General features: G+C 36.9%; 1 protein-coding gene across 3 annotated transcripts in view; it reads left to right on the top strand.

Annotated features, from left to right (window-relative positions):
- LOC115223120 (alpha-1,6-mannosyl-glycoprotein 2-beta-N-acetylglucosaminyltransferase-like) overlaps positions 1-7,500 on the top strand; it is a 635,056-nt gene that overhangs the window by 483,499 nt on the left and 144,057 nt on the right. The gene's annotated exons all lie outside the window — the stretch shown is intronic.

Consider the following 7,500-nt stretch of genomic DNA (forward strand, 5'->3'; position numbering starts at 1 on the left):
TGCCACTGGCGCGGGTACCAGTAAAGCGATGCTGGTAACGATCACGCTTCAAAGGTTTTTTTTACGTGCCACCAGCACGGAGGCCAGATAACCGCTCTGGCAACAATCACGCTTGGATGGTGAACAAAATTAATTGAATCAAAGATTGTGTGTTTTAACAGAAATATGGTTGCAATAGGATTAAAGTGATTGAAATGAAAACCTTCCATTGAAATTCCATGTTCGTTTATGTTCCAAACACCAGCTTAATAACGACAAAGCTATTTTGCTAAATTCTTAACCATTTTCGAATTAATTGAAATGAATGTATGTATGTCAGCAGGGTGAAAGTGATTTAAATTAAAACTTTCTATCGAAATTCCATGTCAACTTATGTTCCAAACACAAGTTTTCACAAGGTGCAGGAGTGACTGTGTGGTAAGTAGCTTGCTTACCAACCACATGGTTCCGGGTTCAGTCCTACTGTGGGGCACCTTGGGCAAGTGTCTTCTACTATAACCTCGGGCCGACCAAAGCCTTGTAAGTGGATTTGGTAGACGGAAACTGAAAGAAGCCCGTCGTATATATGTATATATATATGTGTGTGTGTGTCTGTGTTTGTCCCCCTAACATCTCTTGACAACCGATGCTGGTGTGTTTCCGTCCCCGTAACTTAGCAGTTTGGCAAAAGAGACCGATAGAATAAGTACTAGGCTTACAAAGAATAAGTCCTGGGGGTCGATTTCCTCGACTAAAGGCAGTGCTCCAACATGGCCGCAGTCAAATGACTGCAACAAGTAAAAGAGTAAAAGAGTAATAATGATTAAATATTTTTCTAAATTCTTCTTTGTTATCAAAATTAATTAGAACAAAGAAAGGTGTATTTCAGCAAAAAATGTGGCAACAGATGGGTTAAACGATTCAATTCTGTATAAAAAAATTTTTCACAAAACACACAGCTATTAAAATCAATCAGTTTCCTGTTATGAAATACATAATATATTGCAGATAGATTCTTGCTTATGACATTCTTTTAAATCTGACAGAATATAGAATAGCATCAGGTGCTTTCGGTGGCTGGCACAGGTGACTGGTGGGTTCTGTTAGAATTATTTTACACTGCTGGTGTTATACTGCACCAATCAAAGTCAATGGAAGACTTTTGAGTATTACAAGTTTGGCTTAATGCCTTCATACATACATGTGTGTGTGTGTGTGTATACATATATATATACACACATATATACATAGATGTGTGTCTGTGCGTGTGTGTGCATGTTTTATATATGTATATGTTTTATATATATACATTCATATATGTATGAATGTATATATATATATATATATATATACACACACACATATGCATATGTATACATCTATCTATCTATCTATCTATCTAGGCTTACAAAGATTAAATCCTGGGGTCGATTTGCTTGACTAAAGGTGATGCTCCAGCATGGCCGCAGTCAAATGACTGAAACAAAAAAAAAGGAATAAAAGAAAAGAAAAAATAAAGTTCATTCATTTTAAAGGCACAACCATGGCAATGTGGTAAGAAGCTTGCTTCCCAACCACATGGTTTTGGGTTCAGTCCCACAGTGTGGCACCTTGGACATGCATCTTCTGCTATAACCCTGGGTCGGCCAAAGCCTCATGAGTGGATTTGGTAGAAGGAAATCTAAAGAAGCCCATCGTACATGTGTGTGCGTGCGTGTGTGTGTGTGTCTTTTTCTTGACATCATGTGATAGTCGTAAATGAGTGTCACTGTTCTACGAGCAGTGTTACTCTTGGGAACAGGTGAGGGTTGGTGACGGGAAGAGCATCCAGCCATAGAAAACCTGCATCGCTAAACTCCATCCGACTTACGCAAACATGGGGAAAATGGACGTTAAAGCAACGACAGTGATGATGATGATGATGATGATGATGATGATGATGATGATGACAGCGATGATAAAGATGATCTATTATCGCTTTTGTTGTGCTGTTGTCATTGTTATTGTTCTTTTACTGTCAAAGATGGTAAACTAGAAGAATCTGTTTAATAAAGAACCGCTGTGAGGCTAAAGATAAGAGATAATTATCAGAAATCAACCTGTATAAGCGATGGCATTTAGATGAGTGGTTCCTGTGCAAAGTACACAGCTTCCTTTGAAAGATCAACTCTCCTGATCTATGTCAGTTAAACTTGTCTCTCATTCTCTCTCTCGCTCTCTCTCTTTCTTCTCTTGCCATCGCATGATTAATGCTATAGAAAATACTCGTTGCATTTGTGTGTATCGACTGAATGCATCGGGACGACGTCAGTGCCAGGGTTGTTTTCGGGTGTCTTGGGTTTGGTAGTGTGTCTCGCAAATTGCTTCTGTCGTGTACTGCACCTCCGCGGTGTGTCACACAGAAATAGGACACTGACAATGGAAAGATCTAGCAACACACACACACACACACACATGTTTGCCTGTCTATCTATATGTGTGTGTGTGTATATATACATACAAGGCCGACCAATGCCTTGTGAGTGGATTTGGTAGACGGAAACTGAAAGAAGCCTGTCGTATATATATATAAGTGTGTGTGTATATGTTTGTGTGTCTGTGTTTGTCCCCCCTAGCATTGCTTGACAACGATGCTGGTGTTTTTTACGTCTCCGTCACTTAGCGGTTCGGCAAAAGAGACCGATAGAATAAGTACTGGGCTTACAAAGAATAAGTCCCGGGGTCGATTGCTCGACTAAAGGCAGTGCTCCAGCATGGCCGCAGTCAAATGACTGAAACATGTAAAAGAGTATATATACTTTATAATTAGGGTTCAGCAAAGATTTGCTTTACCACATACCAAAGTTTAGAAATAGCAGCCAAAACACCTTAGCTATTTCTTCTACTTTAAAAAGGGACTCCCAGAAAAACCAAAATACTTGAAAATAATCCACGCAGGCAGATATTGATTGATTTTCGTTATTTTTCCTCTCTGCCTGCGTGGATTGTTCTCAAGTATTTTGGTTTTTCTGGGAGTCCCTTTTTAAAGTAGAAGAAATAGCTAGGGTGTTTTAGCTGCTATTTCCACACTTCGGTATGTGGTAAAGCAAATCTTTGCTGAACCCTAATTATAAAGTATTACTTAAGTTTACCGTGAAATGGTCTTTTTTTCATGCCGAATTCTACTTGGTGAAATTATTGATTACTTCTTAATTAATTAATTTTACCCTTTGTTATTATATATATATATATATATATATATATATAATAAGATTTGGGTAAAAATATCGTAGAATGCTATGCAAAGCTTGTCCAAAGTTATTGGTTACCTAATGTCATCATACATGCTCCTGCTACTAGATACACATTAGGAATTCCATAGTATTTAGAGAGTTCATATAAATAGATTGTAGTCATTTTTAAATAAAGAATGTTGCTCATTCTATTTTCTATAATATTCTAAACAAAACTGTCCGATAAACAGGAAGTTGAAACTCTGAGTGGCAATTTTTGTGATATATTTGCTGCTTTTTAATAAATTATATATATATAAGACAAGGTATAAATAATGGTCATAACATCTTTTCCCTTTATTAGAGCAACTCTGGCTTACAGCTGTTTCCAGTAGTCATTATAGGTACATTATTGATAGGTTTTTTTTTCACTTGATCTATATTGATCAACCTGAAAGAAATTAATGTTACTTTCATCAGAGCCATTTCAGAAAAATATGTAATAACCATTATTTATCCCTTGTCTTTATATATGTGTGTGTGTGTAGGTAGCTAGGGTAAATCCCACATCTGCTTATTCCATTTTTACAATCCAGTATGTAGTCTCAGTTGCTGCTGTATGACAGTCAAAATACATATTAAAATTGAGAATTATGGAGACACTAGCAGTATCGCCCGGCGTTGCTCGGGTTTGTAAGGGTAATAACTATATAAGCATTTTTAGAGAGTTACTTCCTTTATATAAACCAAGCAAAAAATGCATTAAAAATGCGGGAAAATGATGGTAAATTTTTTTTTAAATCATAGACGCACGCTAGTACCCAGAAGGGCTCTATGAATCATGACTATAAGATACCCGCTTTTGGTTAAACTGCACTGCAAAATGAGGGAGTAGTTAGGAATCTAAATCGGAGGAGACAGACTCTCACACACACAACAAGTTTTAAATATAAAGATTAGTTGGAGAGTTTTTGTATAACAAAATAGGAACTTGGAAATTTATATACATATCTTTATGTACATGCGTGTGTATGTGTGCATATGTACTGATATGCCTATGTGTGAGTGTGTGTGTGTGTGTGTCTTTCTCTTTTCTTCCTTTACCAGGGCTATCTGTGCTGCTCCTGATTACTATCTGAATTGTAAATGCTTCATCCGAACATAAAATTTGTATTATCCTATTTCTCTGTCTGAAGAATTTCAAATGGGAAATTCTTTAGATCTGGCAGTGTTTCTACAGCTGGATGCCCTTCCTAATGCCAACCACTCCATAAGTGTAGTGGGTGCTTTTTATGTGCCACTGGCACAGGGCCAGGGAAGGCTGGCAACGGCCACGATCGGTTGGTGCTTTTTACATGCCACCGGCATGGGAAATATATATATAAATATATACATACATACACACACACACACATGAATATATATATGTATGTATATATATGTATATATATATACACACACACACAAATATGCACACATATATATGTATTTCTTTACTACCCACAAGGGGCCAAACACAGAGAGGACAAACAAGGACAGACAAAGGGATTAAGTCGATGACATCGACCCCAGTGCATAACTGGTACTTAATTTATCGACCCCGAAAGAATGAAACCAAAGTCGACCTCGGCGGAATTTGAACTCAGAACGCAGCGGTGGACGAAATACCGCAAAGCATTTCGCCCGGCGTGCTAACATTTCTGCCAGCTCGCCGCCTTATATATGCACATATATACATTCATATACACACACACACACACACACACACACATATATATATATATATATATATATATACACACTCACACACAAGCATAAATATTCAACGTTGCCGGTAATAAATATTTATTTGCTGTCCTCTATCTTCTTCACGGCTATCCCAGATTTGTATCATATCTCCACCGTTAAAAGTCAAATATTTGCCCAAAACCACTCATATTTGCACCAACAGCGCTTGCTTCACCTTAGTCACCTTTTAAAATTCTAAACAGCATGACTTAGAAAAGTCTGCTTTCTACCCTATTCACCAATATTGTGATAAATTCATCTCTTCTGATTCCAAGTATTTTAACCCTTTTTGATACTAACTCACCAGAATCCGCTCTTGCTTCCATGATAAAAATTCTTCTAGTTTAAAGTGATCTAAAAACCTTCCTTCAAAATTTCCTGCTAATTTATGTTCCAAACACCAGCTTGATAATGACAAAGTTAATTTATGGAATTCTTTGTTATTTTCGAAATTAATTGGAAGAAAGGCAGATTATTTTAAAAGAAATATGGTAACAAAAGGATTAACTCTTTTGATACTGATCTGCCTGAAGCTGGCCCTGGTTCTGTGTTACAGACTTCCTGTCTTAAAGTGATGTGAATTAAAATTTCCCATCAAAATTTCTCGTTATGTTTCAAGCACTTGTTTCATAATGAAGAGGTTATTTTATTTAATTCCTCTTCATTGCCAAAATTAATTGAGACAAATGCAGTGTATTTCAAGAGAAATATGGTAAATGGCATTATTTATTAAGGCGGCGAGCTGGCTGAAACGTTAGCACGCCGGGCGAAATGCTTAGCGGTATTTCATCTGCGTTACGTTGTGAGTTCAAATTCCGCCGAGGTCGACTTTGCCTTTCATCCTTTCGAGGTCGATAAATTAAGTACCAGTAACGCACTGGGGTCGATGTAATCGACTTAATACCTATGTCTGTCCTTGTTTGTCCCCTCTGTGTTTTAGCCCCTTGTGGGTAATAAAGAAATAGGTATTTCGTCTGCGTTACGTTGTGAGTTCAAATTCCGCCGAGGCCGACTTTGCCTTTCATCCTTTCGAGGTCAATAAATTTAGTACCAGTAACGCACTGGGGTCGATGTAATCGACTTCATACCTATGTCTGTCCTTGTTTGTCCCCTCTGTGTTTAGCCCCTTGTGGGTAATAAAGAAATAGGTATTATTTTAGCACAAATACATGGATGATTGCAGATGTTATTTTGAAACAGACCAAACCAGGAGCTGAAAATATCATTTAAACATTTGTGGCTTTTCTTGGGTGATTTGAAAGTTCCAGAAATGTTCTCATCTTCATAGCACATTGATAACAGTGAAATCTATCGCATGTACCAATATCTAGGCTGCACGAGAATTCTGTACTTAATGGAACAGAAGTAGATATTCACCAAATCTACTTTTTAACGGAGAGGAATCTGGGTTACTTTGAATGTGTTTATTCACTGAGAATTTTATCTCATGGGAGGGAAAATGCACCAGGATATAAAAACAGTAAAAACAGAAAAAAAAAGAAAAGAAAAGAAAAGAATATCATCTCATGTTGTCTGGAGCAAATGCCATTGGGGACTTGAAACTTAAACTTTTACTAGCTTACCATTCTGGTACTCCAAGAACAGTATCTCCAAATATAGCCAGTTTAAAGGAAACGTAAGAGGAAATCTTGGGTTTCATAGAATTTATTTGTTGAATGTTTCTGCTCTGCTGTCAAATTTTATTGTGAGAAGGATAATTTCAAACCAAAGGCATGTTCTGACTTTAGACAATGTTCCTGGCCATTCTTCAAATCCCCCTTCACTCCAAACATGTGTATGTGTGTACATGCATACATACTGCTACAGCCTGTGGCTCAAGAGTTATTTCCATTTTCAAGGAATCTCTTCTTAGAAGAACTTTCAAATCACATGATTGCAGCAGCAAATGATGGATATCAGTCTGTCAAAGAATTCTGATAAAAATTACATTATGGAAGCAATAAAAAAATATTAAGGATATTTTGGAAGAATTTAAACATAAATGTCTTGTTGGGGCTTGGACATAACTGTATTCAAATGGAATTATGAACAACCTCAGTGTAAAAACAAGAAGCTGCAATTACGAAAAGAAGTATATACTTCAAATAAAGTAGGCCTAAATACTTACAAAACAGAAATTCCTCGATAAAAAATTGCATGTAATTCAAAGAAATAAATACAGGGCAGAAATAGCAATGCATAAAATGGTGTGGGAATGTAGCATTTAAAGAATTTGCTCCAAGTGGTTTTCAAGATTTATTGCCATGTTTTATCGGAACCTTCAGCTATGAAGACTTTAACCCTTTGGTATATCATATCTGGCCTAATCCGACTAAAAGATTTTCTACATAAAAGAATTTCTTGTTGAAAATGGTCAAATCCGACCTCTCGCACCTACCCTACAATGTCACTCCCAAAATAAATGATCATACCATTCAAATCTCGAAGCTTTGAGATAATACGAGATTAATTTCAAACAGTGCGGATAAGTAAGGATTACATGTGACGGAGGAATACTTTT

This window comes from Octopus sinensis, linkage group LG22 (genome assembly GCF_006345805.1).
Source record: "Octopus sinensis linkage group LG22, ASM634580v1, whole genome shotgun sequence".
Taxonomy (NCBI): Eukaryota; Metazoa; Mollusca; class Cephalopoda; order Octopoda; family Octopodidae; genus Octopus; species Octopus sinensis.